The sequence below is a fragment of the Musca autumnalis genome, unplaced genomic scaffold, assembly GCF_047663935.1.
Source record: "Musca autumnalis isolate F117 unplaced genomic scaffold, ASM4766393v1 scaffold_7, whole genome shotgun sequence".
NCBI classification, from domain to species: Eukaryota; Metazoa; Arthropoda; class Insecta; order Diptera; family Muscidae; genus Musca; species Musca autumnalis.
In genome coordinates, this window is record NW_027412310.1 from 1413175 (window position 1) to 1426905 (window position 13731).

Sequence of the window (13731 nt, forward strand, 5' to 3'; positions counted from 1 at the left end):
GTGGGAGCAAGGTCTTACCGATAAAACTGTCATTCCAAAGTGGGAAGACCTCGATTCCTTTCTTACAAACCGGTATCGTACTCTTGAGTCCGTTTCCGAGATGCGCAATAATTCAAAGTCGGAGGACAACAAAGGGAAACCCCATTCCAATCCCAAAATTTCAAAGTGTAGTTCATTTCAGACTAATGTTTCTGTTCCAAATTGTCCTCTGTGCGCCAATTCCGCGCATAAAACAAAAAAAACATTGTTCCACAACATCCCATACGGGACAAGGGAGACTTCTCTCATATCAATGAGTGCACCCCGATTCATATTTAGCTCAATGATATGGGACCTACTGTTTATCGCCGAGTCCGAACGGCGTGTCTTAAGACACCACTTGTGGAGAAGTTTTTCAAGGCTGAAATACTCAGGAAATGTCGCCAACATTACTGAGGGGTATTTTGCCACCGTTGAAAAATGTTTGATGTTGCCTGGCCGGGGAATCGAACCCCCGACCTTCTGCGTGCAAGGCGGGCGTGCATACCATTGCACCACGGTGGCACCTTCGAAAATGTCCAAAGTTCATCGCAATGGACATCAAACAACGCTTATCCGAGGTTAAGAAGCTAGGGCTCTGCCTAAATTGCTTCTCTAAGACGCATCATGTGCGTAATTGTTCCAGCAAGAACAATTGTTTCGAGTGTCAGAAAAGACACAACACTATGCTCCATGACAGTTCCGTGCATAGTCGTCCCTCCAATTATTCTTCCAACCCCAATAATAACTCAGCTCACTCCTAATTCCGTACAGTCCACTAGTCCGGGGAACGGAGTTATCCAATCCTGCTTCACAACAAGCTCAAGAGGAGTTTTATTGGGGACTGCTCTGGTGAATGTGATTCACTCAGGTGTTTCATATCCAGCTCGTGTGCTTCTCGATTCCGGTTCACAAGGAACCTTTGTTTCTGAGAAGTTCTTCAACCAATTGAAGCTTCCGTACCAGAGAACGAACGTGCAGATTTCCGGTCTCAACAATACCACTGCAGCTTCCGTTCGTAAACTTTGCTCCATACTTTTATGCTCCAGATTTGAGAAGTCCGTTCAAGTTGAAGTTCAGGCATTTGTAGTGCCGCAATTATCTGGAAATCTCCCTTCGCAGACTCTGCCGACGTCTTTGTTCTCTCGTCTTCCTAACATCAAGCTGGCAGACCCGCATTTCCATAAAAGTTCCACTATTGATCTGCTAGTAGGAGGTGATTTTATTCCTGAAATCATGCGATCCGGGGTGATGCATAATTTGTGCGAATCCCTGATGGGCCAAGAGACCATCTTTGGATGGATTCTCACTGGTCCAATTCCCATCTCTTCTCCATCGTCCACTATAGTCTCCAACTTCTGCGAGATTTCTCCCAGGTTTACTTCCAAATCTGATCAATTCTGTGAGGAATTGGTTGAATCCACTACGACGAGGAACAAAGATGGCAGGTATGTCGTTCGCCTTCCCTTTCAAGAAGTCTTTCCAGAGGCAATTCTCCTAAGACAATCCCGTCCAAGCGCGGTCTCTCAATTTATCAGCAATGAGAGCGGCTTACTCCAACACCCAAGCATTCAATTAGAGTATGATCAGGCCACTTGTTCCAGTAAAGACATTCAAACATGTTCTCTTAATCCCAGATGTGGTCTGTTAGATTCTGATTTGTTCAATTATTGTCCTGGCAGTATTACACATGCAGTTCTTTCACTTCCTGGCTCCAATCCAGGTACATCCATTTCTCCTTTCCAGGATGAGTTTCTTTCCGTTGTCACTCATCCATCTCTCGATGATTCCAATCCAAAGGAGCCCTCCACTTCCGAGAGGTCCCCTTATACATCCATTTCTCCGTTCCAGAATGATTTCCATGTCGGTGTTATTTATCCAGTTCTTGCACCCCATGGTTACAATCCGAAGGAGCCCTCTACTTCCGAGAGGTATCCTTGTGTTTCCATTATTCCGTTCCACAACGTGAATTTTTCTGGCTTGATGGAGTATGATAAGACCATTTCCAAATACATTGGTCCTCAAGATGACCTTTCAATTCGTGGGTATCATAACTCCATTCCGACACACATTTATTTCAAAGATACAATTCATATTCTCCATTATTGGGAATGTGATAAACTATTTCCAGAATTTGTTTCAATTAAAGGCAGATTTTCGATTCAGCACCTGTGCTCGGAAAACAACTACTCATTACTGACGGTCGCCACTAATGCGAATATTCCGTCAAATACATATCGACTGGTTTCCATGTTGTATTTGTTCCTTTCCGGCAATGAGACTCCAAACATGAGTCTCTTGCGTTATACAACTTTTCCAAGCTATCCTCTAAAATTGAGGTCCTTCCAAAACCACTTAATTATCCATATACCCAACATTCGCCACTCCAATCATACTCCATCGCAGGTAATTCATGTTAGCAACCACCCAGGTGTTATAATCCAAGAATTCCAGTTACAAACCGGCACATTGCTTGTCGTTTGTAACTCGTACTGGGCTATTCTGATTTTCCATAAACGAGGTCGATTTCCAATTCCTGATGCAAGCAGAACACGGCGTGATGTACTTTGTTGTACACATTCATATGAAGCTGCAATGCGGTTCGAACCACTTCCTAAACGTGTGTTACCATCAGCTAGGTGTTCATTTCGAGAACCTACACCGACTCCAAATTGGATCAAAGATATTAACCATTGCAGTTATTCTCCATCCTCTGATATCCAGTTTGTCGGCTTCATTCAACGTCCGAGAACCTCGATTGTTATTCCTTTCTACCTGCGAATAGCCACATGTACGTCCGTATCCACTCATCTGGGTTTTTCCAAAGTAAGTGTTGCTCCAGTGGAAACACTGTCCAATTCAACAATTGTTCATGCATTAATTCCATCCGTATGCATGATTCTTCCTTCCTACTTGTTGTATTTCTTCCAAAATACAACTAAAAAATTCCATTCCAATAAAATGTTTTCCATATCGTTTTACTATTTCCGAAGTACAACTCCAAAGTTATCTTGCCATTATCCATTTTCTATACGTTTGTACTCATTCCGAGGGACAATTTGGAAATTATGTTCCAAACTAATATTACTTCATCCAACACTTCGAATGCACTACTGTATTTTATTCCCTGCAAAGCACAAACTTCCTTTTCAGATACCTGTATATTCCAAATTCCAAAGGAGAGCTGTCAATCGATGTTGCGATGAATATCCTTACCCTGGATTCGCTATAGCAGAATATATTTACATTAAATTCATTAGTTTCAAACTTTCATAATTCTTTGTTCAATTGATAATTTTTTTCATTTATATTATGCAATGAGAGAATATATTGTACAGTCGAGGCATGTTTTATTGCAGTGGTACTGCAAGGGGCCCGGGAAGTTCACGCCGGATTTTCCCAACCGGCAACCCTAATACACATTTTCCTTCATTCTTATATGTTTGCATTGAGCATCTCTAATTCTACTCAAACCTGCGCCATGTATCCTCTCATTTTCTCTCTTTGCGATTTCTTACTGCATTTGCCTTAATAACTTTGCCTGTAAATAAACACTTGTTACCAGAATCCCAACCAATATTGTTGTCAATTCGGTAAGCGCTATTCAAATATCCAAATTTGAATACCAAATAAAGAACCATTATTGTTCTTTCAAACAACTTATACGCTTGTTTTATTTCTTTTTACTCCACTCCTGCCAAAACTGCAAACGAGAGGAAAATATTTCGAATTCCTAGAAATATTTTTCAATCTGAAACAGCAGAAATCCAGCAATTTCTTCCCTCCAGAAACACCCAATACCGGCATTTTCAGTCTTCAACATTTAAAATACCTAACATGAAGGAACCCGTCATATGGGGGCTATACCAAAAACGCGTATCTACGATGCTAATATTTCGCACAGTGTTTTTCTATCTACGAAGAACATAAAATACTAAAATGCAACCAAATACATTGGAAAATGTGTCTGTACCATTTAAAATAGGTCCCATCTACCGGTACCGTTCAATGGGGGCTATACCTAAACGCGAACCTATATTGATAATATTTTGTACATAAGCTTTCTATCCGCTGAAAACTGAATATACCAATTTGCAGCAAAATCGATTGAAAAATGAATGTAAAAACGGCAGCAGGAGTTACATGAACGCTACGGGAAACCGCGGGCCTATGTGGCCCAATTTGAGCCAAACACTATCCACTAATATAATAGAAATTTTTGCAAAATTTTAGGAATCTACGCCCTTTCCTTTAGAAGTTATTAGCAAAGTTCCGCTAAAGTGCTCATATTTCGCACTGTGCGTCGTGTGTGTCATAAAACATAAGTGCAACAACTCATACATAAGTGCAACAAGCAATGTACACACAATCACTAACGATAACTAGCTGTGGGATCTTTACCTCTCCTCATAACATATTTTTACAACTTACGATAACAATGGTAAGCAAATATGGTAAGAATAATATTTGGAAGATTTATTTTTAATTAATACAAAAGTTATTTGTACATTATGAGGATTGAAATATAAATACGTGAAATAAATGAAATTACAGATTCGTTGTGGACTGTATCTAAGATAACTATAAAACCATGTAACAATTAGAAGAAATTTATGTTTAAGAATTAAACATTATTGGGCGGGCCTTAAGTATGTAGGATTTTCTAAAAATATAAGAACATAATTACAATAAATTTGAAATTAAAATACGTTCGGGAATATAGTATAAATGTGACCAAAAATCTACATCTGCATTTACGTGATGGCACCCGGCATCACGGCAAATTGTTGACAATGTCTCAATCATATACACTGTCTGCGTGTTCGTCCCGACGACTGGAGCGGTTTGAGATACGTGTTCTAAAAGATATGATGCAAAATACCGCATTTACGTGATGGCACCCGGCAATCTGTTTCCTCCACCATTATCCGTCAACCTTATTTTGCAAGCATCTGAATTTGTCGGCCCTTTTTCATTGCAAGATTTAGGGCCGTCATACCTCTCTGTCTCGTTGTTCAGAGCGCGTTGTCATCTCAATTTCTCACCAGCATCCGCTCTGCTCACTTCACGCCTCGGCATCATCTCGTTTTCAGCGTTAGATTCGATGGTATCGTCTTGTTGAAAATTTTTTTGTTTCTTCTTTAGGCTAGTAATGAAAGTTGTTGTTACCGCTGTTGATGATGCATACTTTTTTTCTTTCCACTTAGGTTATTTGATGTATCATTGCAAATCTCTTCAGAAATAGCATCGAATATGGTAATGTTATCAATATTACTGCCTTTGTTGTTGTGACAATCAACGACATTTCTTCAAGTGCGATGTGGGTAATCTTCAAGAATTCATCTTCGGATTTATTATTGTTGAAGGCTTCAGACATTGCATCAGCCGCTATTCTAGTTTTCCATTATTCCAATTCTCCTTCTTTACTATAGTGTTGGTACTTTTAATGGAATCATCTTCTTGTTTCTGCTCCCGCTGATTCATGTTGCCGATGATAACTGTTCAGATGACTGTGGTGACTATTTGAAGGTGACTGGTGCTGTTAGGGGCCTTGTACTCACAGTGTTGTGATGACTGGTGTCCCATGGATTGTTTTAGATGTTGCTGCACCGTTGTTGGACTGTTGTTAGTAGAATTTAGATTCATATTGAGTGTGGGTTTCTCGCTCTCTGATGAAATTTTTTGTATTTCGTTTGTTGACGACTCCTGCACTTTTTTTCTTGTCGCTTTCGCTTTAATAAATCATTGTTTGATGGTATCTTTGCAGACAAATGGAATTTTACATATATAAATCCCATTTTTAAGTATGATTGTAGAGAAAATGTCAAGTCTTAACGCCCAATTGAAAAAATAACTGCTATTGCAAAAGTTTTTGAAAATGTCATCCATAGTAAATTAAATTTCAAATTCAAATCAATAATTATACCTCAGCAAGTTGGTTTTTTGGTGGTAGGTCCACTATATCAAACTTGTTGTGTTTGTTGACTATTGTTTTATGTCTCTTGGATCTGAATATCAAGTTGAAACAATCTATACTGACTTCTCCAAAGCGTCTGATTCCATTTCCCACTGTCTTTTGAAAAAAAGAATAAATTGATTTTGGAGTTCACTCTATAGTTCTTAAATTGATCAGATCTTATTTTCACAACAGGAAATGTGCTGTGAAAATAAGTGAATATGAATCTGTAGTGTTTTACCAAACTTCCGGTGTACCACAAGGTTAAAAATCCACCTTGTGGTACACCGGAAGTTTTGGACCTGTTTTCTTTAACATTTTCACAAACGATATTTTCACTTGTTTCAAGCATACAAAAATTCAGTTGTATGCTGATGATTTAGAAATATTCCTTAGGACTAACTCATTAATGGACTCATTTTAAATCCAAAATGACCTAAATAATTTGCAACTGTGGTGCTCGAGAAACAGTTTAAATTTGAATTTAAAGAAATGTTTCCATATGTCCTTTAATAGATCACGAATTCCATTGCAACAGTAATTTTATTTAGATAACAATGTCCTAAAAAAGGTTAATGAAAGAGAAGATCTAGGAATTATCTTTGATGATAAACTTACATTCATCCAGCGCATAGATAATATTATCGCGAAAGCTTATTCCACCTTGGCATTTATAGAACGCAACTGCTCGGACTTCAATGACCCGTATACGTTAAAGCTTTTATTCACTTCGTATGTGCCATCTAAATTAGAATATAATAGAATCTGGAGCCCTTTTTGGCCATTCACATGGGAATGAGTTGAGATTTTTTACCAATTCAAAAAAAAAAATTGTAGGCTGAAAAGCTGTTTTTAAGATGGCATACAAAACTATTCCGTTTACAGCACCGTTATATTACAATTTTACGGGAAAACAAAAAATGGGATATTTTAAATTGAGCATTGAAAATGATGCAATACAATAATCGATTAATAATTTCAAAATTATTCGCTTTTTATGTGATTTTAATAATCAAAATGGTGTAAATATTGGTTTCCTATCATTTTTAGTAGTCTTGTCACTGATTACGGTAGAAAAACTGATGTTCCTGAAGTAATTTTGACATGATCGTAATTAGTGTCACTTTGTAGGCAATTTGGCTAGAAATTTATAGTTTTTGAAGTTATTTTCCAACAAATGACTATGAAAAATTAACGGTTATGTCCACAGTACGTTCAAACAATGTAATGATATATGGAAAGTCCTGCATTAGCCAGGCTTGTCCTATATTATACTAGTCTTTAACGGCGTTGCCCTGATAGAGGTAAAAATCAGGACATAGAACAACATTTTTGCACTTTTCTTTAAAAATAGTTTTTAGGAACATTGTTGACAATGTCTCAATCATATACACTGTCTGCGTGTTCGTCCCGACGACTGGGGCGGTTTGAGATACGTGTTCTAAAAGATATGATGCAAAATACCGCTAAAACAACATGGAGTAAGCGTTTTAGAGTTTCAGAATGTTCTGGAGAATTGCTGAGAACTTTATTTGGAGTATTTTTGCAAAAGGTTATTTGGTTCAACTACCAATAGTTAAGCTGATACTGACCAGAATTTCAGAAATTATGTGAAATATTTTTTATATTTTATCGATGTTGATACCCTAGATGGAGTTTTTCTTATGTTGTCTGTTCAAATATAAGTTCTACTTGTTTAGGGCCAAATTCCTAATCGTTTCTGAGATAATGGTCATACAATCAGCTGGTTTTGAACAAAATTGCGGGTAGGGACTTCAATAATAGCCTCATTATATGGTCGATAGGGCAACTCTTCCGTTTCTTGCAGCGACCAGTCGGTTTGACTTAACAATGCTCTCAATGTTTCCCAATTTTCAATGCTTTCGGTCGTGATCTTTATCATCGCTGTGGGGACCAACACCAAGTCCCATGCAAATGGCCTAGTGTCCTCCGTTGGCACCGGTCGAAGAGGGTCTTTCAACTGTGGGGCCCATGGATAAGTGTGTGGTGGCAGAAGTCACAGCGCCGGCATCCCACTAGTGACGGACAGTCAGGCACTAAGTGGCTGCGGGCCAGGCAGTTCCGACAATAACTTCGACTCTCAATCGTTTCGTAGCGCTGATACGGGGATTGGTCGAGGAAACGGCTGCAGGAGCTAAGCGCATGATTGCCAGTGATTTGGCCTACTTCTCATCTCTTCGCCACTGATTGGACCAGCTTCTCTCAGGACTGTCTGTGTGTTCGTTCCGACGACTGGGGCGGTTATTTCTCTAAGCGACTTGTTGTTGTTTACCAAGGTAAGCTGCCATATCTGTAACGAAGGAGATGTGAGTACCGTGTTTTTTGGGAAATATGTAACTAGTCAGTCGGAGAAAAGTTTGACCACTTTTGCAGTGGGTCTACTCATTATGCCGCCAGATGTCCGTACGTCCACAACCCTAACATTTTGTTCACAACCAGGGTATTTCTTTCAATTCTACCCATCTTTCATTCCTGAGGAGCTAATCTATCATCCCTTATCACGACTAAATCCCCTTCATACTCCCATTTGGTTCTTCCCTGAAGTTCATAAATATACTCGATTTTCCATCGATTACAAAAATACTGAGAAATAACCTTGAGTCTTTTCCAACGACTAACTAAACTGAGATCATTATCGGACATGTTGGCCTCGGCTGGAGCTGGAACAGACGTGCCTTTAGTGAGGTAACAGGCCCTTCCCGAATAGATCTTAATATTGAAGGGTCCCGCAAAGTCAACTCCTGTATTTGTAAATGGTCTCGACAAGAAAGTATGTTCTGGTGAAGGTGAGGCCATTACCCGATCTTGAGTCTTTTGCTTGTGAGGTATGCTTACAATGCAGTTCTGAATGGTCTTTTTGACCAGCGACTTGAGTCCAAATATCCAGACTTCTGATATTATCACTCTGTTGAACTATTCAATAAGGTTTTTTTATTAAGGCTGAAAATTATATCTTACTTTGACAAACAATGAAAAATGCAAGTTGATTAAAAATTAATTACAAAATAGTTTAGAGTGCCACATATACTCCCCCAGAGATAGTGTTTATAACATCTCTAACGTTAAATCTGGATTGAAGAAATATGCAGACTTGAGTCTATCAATTGATATAACATTCTCTCGTCCGTTTATATTTAGTTTTTTCGTCAGAGATACGGTGAAGCTGAAATTGGGCTTCAATTTGTGCAAACCATAATTTGGGATTTTCTGTTCAAAATTTCGGAATTTTAACCGCTATTGTTGGGCTTGTGATTAAGCTATACCCTGCAGCACCACTCGTCGCGTCGCCTCCAGATGTAGAGCCTGTAAGTGGCATATAGAATTTTACAAAGGTTGCGTAATATCGGGGTCACCAGTTTGTTGAACTATTCATTATGGCTTTTTTAATAAGACTGAAAATTATATTTTATTATGACAAACAATGAAAAATGTAAGTTGATTAGAAATGAATTACAAAATAGTTTAGAGTGCCACAACTCGGATCATCAACTGATTGTCTCCGTGCAATGTAATTTTATGAATGAAGTCCACAAGCAACTCACTAAAGATGGCTCGATGCGCGAGTATTATTGGATGGCGTTCACTGGAAGTCAGAACACCCGATTGTACCAATCTTCCATTTGCTATCCAATGCTCGTGAGTATAAGAAGGGATTCAATGTCAAAAGTGAGCTTGTGGCAGAAATTCGAGTCTTTTTCGCCAAAGATTCGTATTCATTTAAGTAGAAAAATCTTTGAGTTCGTAATATGCTTGAGCGTTTTGCATCTAGAATTTCTGCGGCCGGAAGATCCAAAGATGATGTTCTAAGATGTTGTCTACTTTGTCCCGTGTTCTTCTAAAACCTTAAAGCATATGCGTATGAGCGATAAACGTTGGCCATTGAGGTATTTTTCAACGGGTCGTCTTTTTCCTGGAAAGGCGTGAGGTTCTAACAGCTTTTGCTTCCAAATTTGTATTAGTTTGAACTTAATGTGATGGGCAACGATCTTTGGACATTTTTAACAAGCGAGGTCCATACTACCCGAGAGAATGGTACTTCGGGTTATTTTCTTAGTCAATGTGTCTCCAGTTTTCTTGACCGACATTCTCAGAAATTTCCGAAACTCTATTTCCTAGGAAAGTGTTCCAATGACAAGGGGGCTTTTTTAACGTTGCTAAAACAATGCTTGAGTCATTCCAAAATTGTGTAGAAAAGCTGGATATTTGCATGTTATCCGTTATTGAAACTGCCAGTTTCGAGAGAAGAACTGCTCCACATAATTCTAGTCGTGGTATCGATAGTTTTTTACTCGGAGCTACAGTATTTAGCAGCCCATATGCGCTTCCCAAAGCGTCACAGAAGCCATGAATTGCCACAGAACTTGTGAAGGTGAAATATATTGATCTTGGAACCTTGAGAGATTCGATATTTTGGCTGTTTTTTACGACGGTTTTCCAATTCATTTGTGTTATTGGCTTCAATGTGTCGTCCCAATCAATATTGTCCAGCCAGATTTGCTGCATTCTCAGTTTTGCTACGACCACTACAAGTGCTATCCATCCGCATGGGTCAAATAACTTGGCTATGGTTGATAGCACTTCTCTTTTCGTGTACCTATTTTGTTTTTCCATTATTGGAGATGTAAAAGAGAAGAAATCTCCAGAGATATTGCATCGTACACCCAACGTCTTCCGAAATATCTAGCATGTTCAATGGCAATAAATCTTCTTCCGGAATATCCTTAATTCACTTGAGATCGTTGGAGGTCCATTTCATAAATGTAAATCCAGCTGAGTCTAGAGCTGCGACTAAATCCTTTTTAGATTTTATCGCTTCTGCAAGTGTATGTCCACCAGCCAGTACATCAGAAACGTATAAATTATTTAGAATTATGTCGGCTGCTCTTGGATACAGGTCTTTAACATCCTGTTCTAATTTGATGAGGGTTCTTAGTGCCAAAAAAAGGTGCACAATTCATTCCAAATGTCACAGTCAACAACTCATAATCTTCCTTAAGGTGTGTACTAATTAAGCGCACGCAGCAAACATTCCCCCACTCCGTGACCAAGTGTACTCTCTTCTCTAATTGTCGAGTGGCAAGTTTTTTATGGGGCCGGAAAACACCATGTCCAATTTGGTTTGGTATCCATGTATTTCTCTCAGCGACTTGTTGTTGTTTGCCAAGGTAAGCTGCCATATCTGTAACGAAAGAAATGTGAGTACCGTGTTTTTTGGTGAATATGTAACTGGGCAGTCGGAGAAAAGTTTGACCACTTTTGCAATGGGTCTACTAATTATGCCGCCGGATGTTCGTACGTCCACAACCCTAACATTTTGATCACAACCTGGGTATGTTTTATCAATTCGACCCATCTTCCATTCCTGAGGAGCTAATCTGTAATTTCTTATCACGACTAAATCCCCTTCTTTAATATTATATTTTTCATACTCCCATTTGGTTCTTCCCTAAAGTTCATATAGATACTCCATTTTCCATCGATTACAAAAATACTGAGAAATAACCTTGAGTCTTTTCCAACGACTAACTAAACTGAGATCATTATCGGACATGTCGGCCTCGGCTGGAGATGGAATAGACGTGTCTTTAGTGAGGTAACAGGCCCTTCCCGAATAGATCTTAATATTAAAGGGTCCCGCAAAGTCAACTCCTGTATTTGTAAATGGTCTCGTGAGGTATGCTTACAATGCAGTTCTGAATGGTCTTTTTGACCAGCGACTTGAGTCTAAATATACAGAATTCTGATCTTATCACTCTGTTGAACTATTCAATAAGGTTTTTTTATTAAGGCTGAAAATTATATTTTATTTTGACAAACAATGAAAAATGTAAGTTGATTAAAAATTAATTACAAAATAGTTTAGAGTGCCACATATACTCCCCCAGAGATGGTGTTTATAACATCTCTAACGAAACATTACTCGTCTTCGCATATTGGTTATTTGATTTCTTCTTTGGCGTTGACTGGTTTCGGGTTTGAAAATGTGGATTGAACTTGTATCTTCCGTTAAATCTGGATTGAAGAAATATGCAGACTTAAGTCTGTCAATTGATATAACTTTCTCTCGTCCGTTTATATTTAGTTTTTTCGTCAGAGATACGGTGGAGTTGAAATTGGGGTTCCATTTGCGCAAAGATTCGTATTCATTTAAGTAGAAAATTCTTTGAGTTGGTAATATGCTTGAGCGATTCCATCTTGAATTTCTGCGGCCGGAAGATCCAAAGATGATGTTCTAAGATGTTGTCTACTTTGTCCCGCGTTCTTCCAAAACCGTAAAGCATATGCATATGAGCGAAAAACTTTGGCCAAAGATGAGGTATTTTTCCTGGAAAGGCGTGCGGTTCTAACAGCTTTCGCTTCCAAACTTGTATCAGTTTGAACTTAATGTGATGGGCATCGATCTTTGGACATTTTTAAAACGTGAGGTCCATACTAGCCGAGAGAATGGTACTTCGGGGTATTTTCTGAGTCAACGTGTCTCCAGTTTTCTTGACCGACATTCTCAGAAATTTCCGAAACTCTATTTCCTAGGAAAGTGCTCCAATGACAAGGGGACTTTTTTAACCATGCTAAAACAATGGTTGAGTCATTCCAAAATTGTGTAGAATAGCTAGATATTTGAATATTATCCATTATTGAAACTGCCAGTTTCCAGAGAAGAACTGCTCCACATAATTCTAGTCGTGGTATCGATAGTTTTTTACTCGGAGCTACCCGAGTCTGTATCGTCACAGAAGCCATGAATTGCCACAGAACTTGTGAAAGTGAAATTTATTCATCTTCGATATTTTGGCTGTTTTTTACAAAGTTTTTCTAATTCATTTGTGTCATTGGCTTCAATGTGTCGTCCCAATCAATATTGTCCAGCCAGATTTGCTGCATTATTAGTTTTGCTACGACCACTACTAGTGCTAACCATCCGCATGGGTCAAATAACTTGGCTATGGTTGATAGCACTTCTCTATTCGTGTATCTATTTTGTTTTTCCATTATTGGAGGTGTAAAAGAAAAGAAATCTTCAGAGATATTCCATCGTACACCCAACGTTTTCGTAGAAGCATCTTCCGAAATATTTAAGCCAGTTCAATGGCAATAAATCTTCTTCCGGAATATTCTTCATCCACTTGTGATCCTTTGAGGTCCATTTCATAATTGTAAATCCAGCTGAGTCTAGAGCTGCGACTAATTCCTTTTTAGATTTTATCGCTTCTGCAAATGTATGTCCACCAGCCAGTGGACATGTTCCCAGGAATGGATCCTCCAACAAACCATCGAAACTTGGTTTTATGTGTTAAACTTGTTCCAAAAGTTTTCATTGGAGTCCAATTTGAGAATAATAATGGTCCCATGTCCATTGCATTAAGTAGATCGATTGGTCGACTGACGTAAAACTTCGGATCAGCCAGTTCTAATGATGGAACATCTATAAGTTATGTTTTGTCTAAGTTTTGTGGTGGCAAATTCGAAGGTGGTGCCTTTAAAACTGGAACCCAAATTCTTGTTTAAAGCTTGGGTCAAAATTTGATTCCATTGTAAAAAGGCAGGATTTTGTTGAAGTCTCCGAAACAAATTAATTAGACCAGTAACGTGCACTAAATTTTTTCTTGTTGGCAATTTCAAAAGGTTTTTCAATTTTTCCGAGATAAATGTTGACTGTGATCCTGAGTCTATCAGCGGTCATATTCCTTGAAGTATTTGTTTGAAAGGTACAGAAATCTAGGCTTCTTGTGTGGTTT